This window comes from Hylobates moloch, unplaced genomic scaffold (assembly GCF_009828535.3).
Source record: "Hylobates moloch isolate HMO894 unplaced genomic scaffold, HMol_V3 SCAFFOLD_2, whole genome shotgun sequence".
NCBI classification, from domain to species: Eukaryota; Metazoa; Chordata; class Mammalia; order Primates; family Hylobatidae; genus Hylobates; species Hylobates moloch.
Window position 1 is genome coordinate 154,762,874 of NW_026652277.1, and position 11,773 is coordinate 154,774,646.

The 11,773-nt window shown below is 40.9% G+C and overlaps 1 long non-coding RNA gene across 1 annotated transcript; it reads right to left on the reverse strand.

Moving 5' to 3' along the window:
• Positions 1-805: 805 nt before the first annotated feature.
• Positions 806-11,773, reverse strand: LOC116476132 (uncharacterized). Its single transcript, XR_004250167.2, has 3 exons — positions 11,716-11,773; positions 8,642-8,948; positions 806-1,794 (listed from the first exon to the last, which is right to left on the reverse strand). It is a non-coding gene; the product is annotated as an uncharacterized LOC116476132 (long non-coding RNA).

Below are 11,773 nucleotides of genomic sequence, written 5' to 3' on the forward strand. Positions count from 1 at the left end.
AGGTTGGTCTTGAACCCCTGGTCTCAAGCAATCATCCTGCCTCAGCCTCCCAAAGTGGTAAGATTAGAGGCCTGAGTCACTGCACCCAGCCTGATTTGTGGTATATTTAAATAAATGTATATTTATTTGAACTATCAAATTATAATTGAACTGTCAAAAAATTCCTAGGGTATCTGTTGGGATATATGAAGAGTGATGAGGATTTCATACCTTTTTTCCTACTGAAGCCTCAAATGTACAAGAAACATCAAAATGGATTGAGTTTTAAGTGATTTTTAAATTCCTGTTAACACCTATTCTATTCAGGGATCTTTGTGTCTTAGGCTGAATTTCCAGAAGTGGCCCCTGAGATGAAAATTCATGTGAAAGTTCAGTAGTCCCCCCTCATCCCCAGGGGTTACCTGCCTTGGGTAGGTAGGCCCCCCAATGGATGCCCAAAACTGCAGATAGAACCCTATATATAATATGATTTCTCTAGCATATGTACCTAACATAAAGTTTAATTTATAAATTAGGCACAGTCAAGAGATTGACAGCAATAACTAATAGTAAAATGACAACACACCAACATTACTACCTTTACACCTTGGGGCCATTATTAAGTAAAAATAAGGATGACTTGAACACAAGCCTCGCGATACAGAGAGTTGATCTGATAACTGAGCCGACATCTAAGTGGCTAATGGACGGTTGCATCTATGATATGGATACACTGGATAAAGGCAGGATTCATGTCTCACATGGGATAGAGCAGGATGGCTTGAGATTTCATCATGCCACTCAGAACGGCATGCAATTTAAAATTTATAAATTTTTTATTTCTGGATATTTTATTTAATATTTTCAGATCTAAGTTGACTGCCAATAACTGAAACTGCATGCAGAAAGTTAAACCTCAGGTAAGGGAGGACTACTGTAGTCTATCAGGAAATATCTCCAGAAGAAACCGGTAGCAGGGTGGGGAGGTAGGACAGGGAAGGGAAGGCCAAGCCAGGGTGTGATATCAGAGTCCCAGAGAGTCTAACTCCTAATCCTGCAGGAAGACCACCCTGGGGTGGGGCAAGGGTTAAGAATAGATCCCAGGCTGGGCGTGGTGGCTCATGCCTGTAATCCCAGCACTTTGAGAGATCAAGGCAGAAGGATGGCTTGAGTCCAGGAGTTCAAGACCAGCCCGGGCAAAAAGTGAGATCCCTGCCGACCCCCATCTCTACAAAAAATAAAAACAATTAGCTGGGAGTGGTGGCACTCACCTATAGTCCCAACCACTAGGAAGGCTGAAGCAGGAGGATCGCTTGAGCCCGGAAGTTTGTGCCACTGCCCTCCGGCCTGGATGACAGCAAGATCCTGTCTCAAAAAAAAAAAAAATCCCAGGAGATGGCACTTCTTGCTCTAGGGCCAACAGATTTGGCAGCCTGAGAGCAGTTTTGGGATTAAAAAAACCTGCAAATACTGGTTGGGGGACGACATCACACTGAGGGAGGGTGCTGTGGGCAAACGGGATCTCATATGCTGTGGGTGGAGCACAAACAGCAAGTTGCGAGAACAGCTAAAGCTAACTGAGGTAAAGGGGTATCTCAATTAAGATTGCATTTGGCTGCATGTAGTAGAAATCTGACCCAGTGCCTAACCAAAAGAGTTTATGTTCCCAATATACCAAGAAGTTCAGACATTGGCAGTCCAGGATTAATACAGCAGCTTCCCGATGTTATCGGTCAACAACATGCCAGCTCTGCCTTGCTTGTTGCTGCATGATTGCGAGATGGCTCTACTGCCTTCAGCCTCACATCTGCATTCCTGGCAGGAAGAAGAAGAGGAACAGAACAGAAAAGGCTGTATGTCTACTAGGAAAGCAGGTATTTTCCAGAAATCTCTAGCAGACTTCTGGTTTCTTTCCCATCGTCTATAACTGAATCACATAATTACCTTTAGACGTATGGAATTCTGGGAAGGTGACATATGGTTCCCTTGAAAATAATAACTTTTCATTCTTTGCTTTTTTTTTTTTTTTTTTTTTTTTTTTTAGTGAAGATGAGAGAATGGGCAATGACTGGGCATACAGTGGTGTCTATCCAATAGGGGATTTTTTTTTGGTAAAAATATAATAATAGGCTTTAGGAGCTTCCTAAGACAAGATTTAAGTACAGACAGCTTAGATATCTGAGGGATGGTGCCAGAACCTGCCAATGAGGACTTGAGGTAGGGCTGCTTTATGGGCAGTGACCTGTACAGTTGCACAGGGAGTGTGCAAGGGCCCTGTGTTTGGTTTCATGCTATGCTGTCACTGAGCAATCACATTCTGTCTTTGGACTTCTGTTATTAAGTCTGATGGGACAATGGAACATATGTGTTTTTTGGACTTGTGTTATTAAGTCTGATGGGACAATGGAGCATATGTGAAGTGGCAGCACACGCCCTTGTTGGCTCAGGCTCGTGGTACAGCGTGCAATGAGCAATGTGCTTGCCAAGCAGTTAGCTCAGCTGCACAGGCCAGGATGGGACCTGGGCCCAGATTGGTGGTAGTGATGATGGTGATAACAGCAGCAGAAGCAGCAACTGCAGAGACAGCAGCCATAGCCCTGGAGACAGGAGAAGCTCCACATGAAGGCAGTGCTAGGACTCGTGTTGGGAGGTCAGTTTGCTGGTCTGTCCCTGGAGCCCATTCCTGGGGCATCTGCACAAACCATAACTTCTTGGCTAGAAACTGCTGGCTGTCAGGCAGTCAAACTTTGTCAGTAAACTATTACAAAAATAAAAATGTACACATAGACATTGCAATAAAACCTGTCAGGGAGTTATTAAGAGTCTTTAGAATTTAGAATCCCTGGTTTGGAAACTACCACAACATTGCAAAACAAATATTCACAAGCTTAGAAACAAATTAAATTTAAAGACATTCTCATTTGGTGAAAAAAAACCTGGTATTTTCATATAAAGCAATGGATGAATCAATTATTGATGAAGAAGACATTTAAAATTAAATTTTATCTTGTAATTGAAGATACAGTGATAGAATGCATAAACAGGTGTTTGCATTTTCAACAAATCATAAAGCCAGTTTCTTGTAAAACCTCCACAAGTTACAGAAAATGTAAGAGGAAATAAAAAACCATTGTACAATTTGCATTTAAAATAAAATTCAGACACGAAACTGGTTTATATGAAGAGTTAAGTCTTTTTAGAAAAATTATTCGAAAAGAATTGTCAGCTCTCGATGTATTAATATGTATGATTTATCAGACATTTATCCTAATGTTGTCACAGCCTATAAAATACTCCTAACAGCTCCAGTAACATTCACATCAGCAGAAAGATCCTCCTTAAAATTAAAATTACCAAATTTATTTGCAATCTTGCATATTCCAAGAGCGACTCATGTGGCTTTCAATTATATCAACTAAAAATGAAGTTGCCAAAAGTATAAATTTTGATGACTTAGTAAACAAATCTGCAGAAGTGAGCCAGAAAAACCTCATGATCAATCAAGATACCATACTAATAAAGTATAGACATCCTTGGGCTCTGCATCGACAGATTCAACCAACTGAGGATGGAAAATATTCAGAAAAGAAAAACCAATTAAAAAAACCACAATAACAAACAATACACAGTAAAAAATATAATATGACAACTATTTATATAGCATTTACATTGTATTAGGTATTATAAGTAATCTAGAGATTATTTAAAGTATGCAGGAGGACATATGTAGGTTATATGCAAATACAATGCCATTTTATATAAGAGACTTAAGTATCTGAGAATTTTATTATCCAAGGGGGTTCCTGGAACTGATTCCCCTTGGATCCCAAGGGATGACTGTATTGGCGGTGGTGGTAGCAGTAGTATTGTTACAAAAATAAGAGAAGAAACTCACAGACAGAAGAGAAATAATAAGCACATTATTTATTATGTTATATAAGATTAGGACACCAAAAATATTTTCTTCAATTCATAATTCTACGTTGTTACGTATGTATCATGATTACCCCTTGTTATGGACTGAACTGTGGTCACCCAAGATTCATATGTTGAATCCGTAACCCTTAATGTGACTGTATTTGGAGATAGGGCCTTTAAGGAGATCATTAAGGTTAAATGAGGCCTTAATGGTAGGTCCTAATTCAATAGCACTGGTGTCCTAATAAGAAGAGGAGGAAACACCAGAGAGAGCACTCATTCAGCAAGCACACCAGGAAAGACCATGTGAAGACACGGTGAGAAGGTGGTTGTCCACAAGCCAGGAAGAGAGCCCTCAGCAGAAACCAACTCTCCTGGCACCTTCCTCTTGGACTTCGAGCCTCCAGAACTGTGAGAAAATAAATGTCTGTTGTTTAAGCCACCATCTGCGGTATTTTATGACAATGCAAGCTAACTAATATGTATGCCCCCATTACATTTTATAAATAAGAATTTTTTTTTTTTGAGATGGCGTTTCGCTCTTGTTGCCTAGGCTGGAGTAACAATGGCATGATCTCCGCTCACCGCAACCTCTGCCTCCCGGGTTCAAGTGATTCTCTTGCCTCAGCCTCCTGAGTAGCTGGGATTACAGGCATGTGTCACCACACCCAGCTAATTTTTGTATTTTTAGTAGAGACGGGGTCTCACCATGTTGGTCAGGCTGGTCTCGAACTCCTGAACTCATGATCTGCCCTCCTCGGCCTCCCAAAGTGCTGGGATTACAGGCGTGAGCCACCGAGCCCGGCCCAGAAAATATTTTTAATGAAAAACAATCTTTATATTTTAGTGCCTTTAATGACATTTTCCTCTTACTTTTAAACAAGGGGCTCGAGATTTTCATTTTGCACCGGGCCCCACAAATTATATAGGCGACAGTACTCTGAATTGAGGTCACATTCTGTGCCTCCCCTACGGCCTCAGAGCGGTTGTCTCCCTGCTTCTCTCTCCTTCCTCTCTCTAGATCAGCTGCTTCCACCCTGACTCAAGTACGCAACATCCACCCACTAATTCTGTCTCCATTTCTGAGAGAAAGAATCTAATTGGCTTAGCCCAGCCCATGCATTTGCTAGTCCAGGGTCAGGTGCCCTGTTCCAATGGGCTGAGGATGCCTGGCTGTCCAGGCCCACACTTTGCTGGGGCTCAGGTGGAAGGCAGTTTCAGAGGAGATGGCATGGACTGGACTTGTACTTCCAACTGAGGCACTTACGATGCTTTCACAGAGGATTGTCTGGCTTTGATGCTCCACTTCCTTTTACAAGGTGTTTAGCAGATTCACTCCAAAAAATAAATATAACCAATCACAGCTTAAAAAGCAGAAACCAAAGCCCTGTCCTCAGAAGTATCTTAGGGCTGTCTTGCTCAGCTTTCCATTGACAACCCATTAAGAACAGGACTGGGGGAGATTTTCAACAGCATAATGCAAATGCTCATAGGTTTTTAGTTAAGGGTACTCTAAACTCATTTTAGCATGGATTTTTGACATCCTGTCTCAATATTAAACCGTGCTTCAAAAAAGTTAAACAGCAGCACTTTGGGAAACTGAGGCGGGCAGATCACCTGGGGTCAGGAGTTCGAGACCAGCCTGGCCAACATGGTGAAACCTCGTCTCTTCTAAAAATGCAAAAGAATTAGTGCCAGGTGTGGTAGCACGCACCTGTAATCCCAGCTATTAGGAGGCTGAGGCACGAGAATTGCTTGAACCTGGGAGGTGGTTGCAGGGAGCTGAGATCGCACCACTGCACTCGGGCAAGACTATGTCTCAGAAAAAAAAACAACAACAAAAAACAAACAAAAAAAGTTAAGCAGCAAAGATCTAAATAAAAATAGAAATATTCATATTTTCTACCAAGACAAATTTTAAGGACACGTTTTTGGTAAGAAATCATATTTATCATTAAAAAGCAGTGACAGCAAGACCCTTGCTATACATTTTCGGAAGCAAATTTGAAAGATTCCTGTTGAAATAAAAGTAGAAATTAAAATCATTGAATAGTAAAATATTTTATATAGTAACACCTTAGTTACCTAGAAGTCGGACTTAAGGGCAACTCCTGAAATCCGGAATACAGCAATGGAACTAAGTTCCCTGAGGCACTGAAACAGTTTTCACAAAATCAATTCACTGAAGCTCATTTGTTTTAGTTGTAGAAGAGGGACTCAGTAAGAGCCTATTCACCCTTACTATTCACTGTCTAAATAACTTTGATTATCCAGTTTACCACCCACAGCATGTTAAAACCAACAATTTACTAGGGTAGAAGGGTGCTGCTAAAATATAGAGAGTGATTATTGACATCAGGGAGGAAACAGGAAAGGCGGAACTGTCAAACCATTTTGGAGATACTCAATGCATACGTGCGTCCATGTACCTTTCTTACATACATTTAATTAGTGTGGGCTGAATGCCAGCTATTAGCCTATGACTGTGCTAGGTGCACAGGATACAGAGATTAAGGACTCAGTGTCTGCCCTAAGGGGCTTCTAATCTAGCAGAAAGGGTGACAAATAAAAAGGCAATTACAATATAATGTGGAGAATGATTAAGTGCCTGATTCGGCTTAAATCAGAAGATAAGCTAAAATGCATTTCAAGTATTTCAGGTAAGACATCTGAAACCCCAAATTAAGATCGGGGTAGTGGGGATGCAGAAATGTGTCAGACTTTAAAGATGATGGAGGTAGAATTTGCACTGCTGGATGACAGATTGAGGTGAAAGGCGAGGGAGAAAAAAGAGTCCAGGATGTCACTCAGATTTCTGGCTGTTGTGAAGAAAGAGTTAGAGGCTCCAGTCTCTCCAGAGGGCATCACCTCATTACAGCTGACATTTTAAACGAAGACTTGGGAATCACTGACAAAAGGTCAGGGAAGTACGAAATCCATTTAGTAGCGACTTTCTCTGCTGGCGAAGAAAACACCTCGTCTTAAATGACTGGTATACGGAGGAGGTTTTGTAAGTTCCTTGAGGGCAGGGCACCCAACATTTATCCTTCCGTCCCCAGTACCCCAATACAGTAGATGCTTAGTAACAACGTCTTTACTAGATTTATAGAAACCAATTTAGATCATCTTGACCTTTTCTAGTCATCTCCCTTTAGAGTGTAAGATAAAACTGAGGAAATTTATAGATGTCTTTAGTCCTTGAGCAGATAACGGTTGGCTCTAGACATATTTCTCTTTCAAAAAGAATTTTTCTTAGGAGAATTGAAAAGTCTACGTTGTTGTCTTATTGAATCAGATCTTAAGACCCTGACAAGCAACCTTTCCATCGCTTCAGGTTTTCAGCTGCTTCGAGAGTAGCAGACACCAATTAGCTTCCTGACTGGCTCTGGGGTGTGGAGAGAGGCAAGTGGTGGCACCTCAGGGCACCGGAGCAGCCCTCTGTCCCCACAGGCACTCTGCATGCTGACAGGTCCGGAAAAGGACTGTCATACCCTAAAGAAAAGGAGGCCTCATTCGGCTGACCTTGGGGAGTAAAATGTCCCCTGAAACCTTTTAGACCCCTAGAAGGTTCCTCAGGGGCTTCTGCTGGAAAAAAGCTTTTAAGAGGCAACTTGTAAACAATTAAGTCAAGATGTATTTAAAAAGAAAATCTCAGAATTAGGTCAGAATTGGACAGGGGGAAATAACCATCTGGATGTGTTATGAAGCTTTTCAGAAACTGTTTTCATGATTTTTATCACCGACATCTATTGGAGTAATGTTATTTTTTATTTGAATATTTAATTTTCAAAGTTAAAGCCTGAGGAATAGAAGCATTTTATCTTTTACAAATAGCTGTGAGTCATGGTTTATATGTCTTGAGTTTTTCTCAGCTTTAAAATCTCAGTTGGCTGTGAAGTGAGGGAGAAAAACAAAATAATGAAATTGCACAAGGAAAACCAACTTCCAAAAACACTCCCAACAATGTTCCTTCTTGCATATGAAAGATACGTTATTACATCAGATTGCCAAATTTGTGAGCTTGAATAGCAGATGTTCTCATTGCAAAATCTCTGATTAAGAGGAACACGGTGCTGCAGGGGATGGGTGCTAGAACTAAAACTAAACTGAGCAGTGGGTCTTCTGGGTGGAGATTTATGTCCCTTGGCTGGAGGAGACATGGTTGTGTGTGTGGAAATTCTTTTGAATTTTCCTGAAGCAGCTGTGATTTTCTGCAAGCCTGAACCCGAGGTAAGCTGTTTCCGTTTCAGCCACCTCTTTATGGGGAGGTCACTCTGGAAGCATTTATCTGGTATGGGGGCCAAGACTCCCAGTAAGGGGGAGGCGGATGTGGGAGGAGCCCGTCTGGAGGGATGGGGTTCTCATCACCTCTCCCTGGCCTTGCTGCCTCCAATCAGGGGCCATGGTGACTATGAAGGGACACAGTCAGTCCAAAGCCACCCCGGGAAAGATGTGGCCTGCATCCTGGCAGGCTCAGGACGTGTAGGGGGCTGCACCAGGCACAGCGAGTAACCCTACTCCGTTTCTGAACGCACGCGGGGGTGCTGCCAATGTAAAGCTCTCTGTTAAGAACGGGTCCTAGCCCTCAGCGGAGGGTCACGAAGAAATGACAGACTTTCCTGGCAAGACTGTGGAATCAGATCGAGCCATTTTTAGATGTAAATGTCTGGCTTTCCCTGCAGCATTTCAAGGAAGACTTGACTGCTGTGCGTTGCCGCCCTCCGCCCCGCTCCCCTGCACTTACCCACCCACCTCGCCTGCACCGATCCGCAGACGCGCGCGGGGAAAGGTACGCGCGATGCTTTCCCACTCGCTCAGCGGGCGCCGCTCACTGGAAACTCGCTCCGGATTCCGAACCCGAGAGCAGAGCAGAGGGAAGCCCCTTTGCTGAGCAGCTCCTTAGTGGAGGGCAATGAACGCGCTGAAATCCCGGAGTCTTCTCTGCCAAAGACATGCCGAGTTTGTGCATTCTGAGATCAATTCTGGGCTTTCCTGAAATTTTACTGGGGGTCCCAAAATTTAATTCGGAGGCGTTGCCTTCCATTCTTCCCCTGAAAATAGAAATATGACACAGAAATATTTGTTTACTAGCTCCCTCTCCCATCAGATATGTAGGGTCTTTAGAAAATCCTTGTAAACTTTGAAACTTTAATAATTTTTATTCTACATACCATGGGCCTCAAATAGTATTTAAAAGGCAAACCTGAAGGTGGAGACATTTGCTTATACGATTGCACATTTGTATTTCGGATTCTATACAAACAAAAACGGCTTCCATAAGTGAGCATCTGTTTTCTAACAGTATTAAAATATTTTAAAAATTCACACACCACTTGCAACTACAGAGTTTCCTCTGGTTCTTTTAAACAATTAACATTAAATCATAATGGTTCACAGGTTGTATGAGCTCCCTTTTCTGTGACTGGGTTGAAGAGCTTTCCTTACTGACACTAGTCTTATTGTTCCTTAATTTCACATAGAGAAATATCTCACGGGATTATTCATCTTCAGCTGTACTCAACTGGTTTTACTTCCTCGGTTCAAATGCATTTTGAATGTTTCCATCTGAGCTTATATGCTGTGCCTGTCCTTAATAACACTGTTGGAAAGATACCGTTCATTGAATTCTCACCATTCCATCCTAATTACTTTTTCTTTGAGGCTTTGGTCTTTAAAATACAATAGCCTAGAGGCCTCTCTAATCCTGAGGGTGGTGCCAGTAACAGAGTAAATGTGCTCATAATAGAATTTCCACATTTTTCTTTTAAAAATACTTTTAAAATGTCACAAGTAATATATATCCATGATGAAAACTGAAAACAGGTAAGCAGAAATAAATACTATGCACTTATATGTACATATTTATAAATATGAATATATCAAAATGTATGCATATTTATAAAAATATGATACATTCAATTTTAAAAACATTTTTCTGCTAAATAAAGCATGAACACTTTCCTTTATTCTAATGGCTACTTAATTTTGCCCATACAGATGTAATAAAATCAATTCAATTAATTCTTTATTGTTGGAGATGCAAATTACTGAAAAATATTTGCTATTGGAAATACAGCAATGAACATCTTATATTCTTGTGCATTTGCCCAATTATTTTTATAAGATAAATTTTCTGGGCCCCAATTTCATTTTGACCAGAGCTTTTACTTATGGCTTCAACCTGCTGCCTTTTCAGCTGATTTTGCTGATACAGAAGATAGTATTGCCTCTACTGAGTTCTTCATATTAGTTCCTCTGACTTGAGTCTTCATTCTAGTTACAGTCTCTCTGAAAATTTCTCACTTTGGGTTTTCTATTCCTTTACTAGAGACTATATGGAGCTTGGCCAAAGTGTCCTTTATAATTTCCCCATTTCCCCTTATCTTTCAACATCCTTCCTCTGCCTTCTCTTTAAATGCCCACAAATCTAGGCATAATTCTATTCTTGACTTCCCTTCTTTGTAGTCTATGCTCTCCCTTAGCTAGTTTGTCCTCTGATTCTATTTATGAGAATGATTCATCCTTAAGCTCTATCCTTTTCCCCAACTTTTTGATTTGTATCCCCATATATTCCTTGGCATCTTCCCATGATCATAGTGCAAGTATCTTAAAGTTAGTATTCCCCAGACTCAATGCTTTATTCCAAACTCCCAGCAAAACAAAAACAAATAAAAATAAAAAACATAACCAACCCCACCTCCCAAACAAAAGAGCTCATTTTCTTCTTCCATATTCTCTCTTTTAAAGTTGAAGGTGCCCACTGATCCATCATCAAAGGGTCATTCAGATTTAGAGTGAATAGACATTTATTAACTGTATCAAGTCATATCGGTTTCCTGCTTAAAACTCTCTAGTGGCTCCCCATTGCCATTAAAGTGTGACTCAAACTCCTTACACAGAACCATCAGGCTTCTGTGATCTGGTCTCTGTCTGCCTCCTGCCCAGATCTTCTCCCAGGCTCCTCCTGCCTCTCTATGATCAGCTGCCTGCTTTCTGACCTTCTCTTCAAAGTACAAGTGCATGTGCATCTCAGAGACTGAGCACTTGCTCTTCCTTTGGCCAGAACCCCGTTTTGGATTATGTATTTGGTGTTGTAACTAACAACTCATTGCCAACCCAAGATCATTTAGATTTTCTGCTATATGTTTTTCTTTTGGAAGTTTTATAGTTTTGAATTTCACATTTAGTCTATGATCTATTTTGAGTTAATTTTTGTGAAAGGTAGGTCTTTGTCTAGATTCGTTTTTTTTTTTTTTGGCATTATCTATCCAATTATTCCAGCACCATTTGTTGAATGCTCAACCCTTTCTCCATTGAATTGCCTTTGGGCCTTTGTCAAAGATCAGTTAACTATTGTGTGGGTCTATTTTTGAGGACTAATTAATATAAATTTAAAGATTCCTTTATTCAAACATTCTATCAGCAAATATTTCATTGAGCAACTACTATATGATCAGTACAGTTTTAGGTACTGGGAACATATCTAGGAGTCAGAGATTTATGGAAATAAGTTAGCTTTGAGTCTCATTTGTACAGTATTTCCTTTTCTGGCAACCCAAAAACTTCATTAAGGAAAAAAGAAGGAAGTAAAAAGGACTTGCTTAAGCATCATGGCCATGAGGAAGGGGGAGGGGAAGATGACATTTCTAGACTGGAACTTATTTTTTGTAAGGATGAGAACTCAGAGGTGTCAGTCTGGTGCTGACTCCTCAGGGGGGAACTTCTGGGCTCCTGTGTGTCCCATTCAAGGATGGTATATTTGTCTGTTTTTATGCTGCTGATAAAGACATACCCAAAAAGAGATTTAATTGGACTTACAGCTCCACATGGCTGGGGAGGCCTCAGAATCATGGCAGGAGGTGAAAGACACTTCTTA